The sequence below is a fragment of the Galeopterus variegatus genome, unplaced genomic scaffold (genome assembly GCF_000696425.1).
Source record: "Galeopterus variegatus unplaced genomic scaffold, G_variegatus-3.0.2 Scaffold10234, whole genome shotgun sequence".
In the NCBI taxonomy this organism is placed as follows: Eukaryota; Metazoa; Chordata; class Mammalia; order Dermoptera; family Cynocephalidae; genus Galeopterus; species Galeopterus variegatus.
This window is the reverse complement of record NW_007736345.1, coordinates 41,400-43,682: the sequence shown is the minus strand read 5'-3', so window position 1 is coordinate 43,682 and position 2,283 is coordinate 41,400.

The following is a 2,283-nucleotide window of genomic DNA, read 5'->3' as shown; positions in this document are numbered from 1 at the left end:
CAGCATGTGTAGAACTCAAATACATACTGAGTGTAAAAAAGGTAAGCAGCAGAATGGAAATGATTTTCAGTTTATTTAAACTTAAAATGTGCACACTGTAAAAAAACACAACATATTTTCCAAGGATACACAATATCTAAACAGGATTGGAAGATCATGGATTAAAAACTGTTGGGTAGGTGTCCGTGAGGACAAGAGAAATAGAAGCAGTGATGAGGAATAAAAAGGAAAAATAATAAAATTGATCGAAACAAAAGAAGTGCCAGACCTGGGCCATGAACAGGATGTGATGAGCTCAGTGCTGTGCCCCGAGGAGGGAAGGGAAGAAGGCAGGACAGGGAGGGAGCGACGGGCCGTCGTCGGATTATTGTATTTGTCATAAAACTCCCACAGCCCTCACTTTGCTCACTGAGCCTTAGGTCAACTCACAGAAGACGACGACAGGAGGCAGAGCGCTTCTGGAACGAAAAGTGGCATCAGTGTGTAAAGCACCATGAGCAATTCCCCGAGTTACTCATTTTGTCAGTGTGTGTTACAGGACTGCCAGGGGCCTGCCCATGTCCCGAGTGGTCTGACTCCAGGCAGTGGTCTCGGTGACAGCCACTGTGTACAAAGTCTGACGGTGCTGAAGCCGTCACACCAAGAGGCCACACGGATAGAAAGAGATGCCCGAGGATCTCCAGCTGCTTCAGGTCCCGACGCTTGAGTCTTCTCAGCCCAGGTGCCAGACAGGTGCGTGGCAAAGCCTGTGAGGTGACCCAGCTCACCTGCCACGTGAATCAATCTGCAGCTGAGTCCTCGAGCGAGAACTGCCTCGCTGAGTCCAGTCAACTTCCGGATTTGGGACCATTTGGGGTGGTTTGTAAAGCAGCAATAGACAGACAGACGCCCATCACTTTGCCACGTCTCCCAAACCAAATCCAAGCCCACGAATTTTAGCAAGTCATAGGTACCACTAAAGTTTTCTTGCATATAGAGGATAGGTTATTATACAAACTAAAATGCAAAACTGCTTTTAAAAATCTCCATCTGCTGTAAAGAAAACCCCCAAAGTTCCACTTTTACTGCCCGGAGAGCCCACCCCCACGTGTCCACCCCACTGTGCCTCCACGGGGCCAGCTCCTCCGTGTCTCCTGGATTTGTCCTGCCCCTCCAGCCCCTTCTTCACTTCAATCACCCTGTGACCAAACAGAGTGACCATCCGTTCACTTCAAAAATCAATGGAGTCTTGTGAATAATGATATTTTCCTACCTGGCAGGTACAAATCTTATTCCACAAACCTGGGCAAAAAATTTACATCGCTTTATTACTTCTATGTCAAATTAGAGCCAATTCTGAGTCTTCTGCCCTAATAAGCTGGGGGAGAATTTCAACTCATGTCATTATTAAAGATTCTTCTTCCTCCCTAGCTTGGGTCTGAGGGGAACCAAGAAAGCTCACTGTGGGACCTGTATTGGCCAAAAGCACCAACCAAGGAACAAACATTGTCATTCACTTGTCTTATAAAAACTCCTAGAATACAGAGTTCAGGTCCAGAACTGACTCATTGTATCAGGACTTGACTTCCTCAGTAACCTACTGTACAGGATTTTTGTCTCCTATTGTAAGGAACTTGTACCATTCACATATTATCCCATCCAACATCTATTTATTCTAGGCACTGAAGACACATCAGTGAAAAGACAAATATCACTATCCACCCTACTGACTCGAACCATCCCTCAATACGAAAATTGATAATTAAAATATAAGTTACACATTTACTCTGCTTAGCCTGTAGTAACTGTATTTCGGGGTAACCAAAACAGCTCCCATGTGATGAGAGAAAGTTTTTCTTTAGAGAAGAATGACAACCGTAAATATGAAAAGAATGATAAAATTAGAAAATGACCATTTTATAATCGTTAATGAAATTATTAAGCCAGGAAATAATTATTTGCTGGGTGGTAAAACTATCAGGAGAGAGGCTTATGGGGACTTTGCAATGGGGATCTGGCTGCTGTCCCCTAAACATTAAGAGAAGTGGAAACTGGTCATCATGTGCCTCCTGATATGGTGCAGTAGGGAGTACACGGCACTGTCTATGAAGTAATCTCGCCAAAGAATTGAGCCTAAATTAATTAAGCCTTAGATTTAACTTCCGGTTCATAGAAAGTTTGGGGAAAAGTTAAATAATACAAAAGGAAGCAATAAGACAAATCCAGATTATGAAACATCCTATAGGATAACTAACCAGTTTCTTCAGAAAGTCAATGGCATGAAAACAAAAAGGGAGAAAGTAT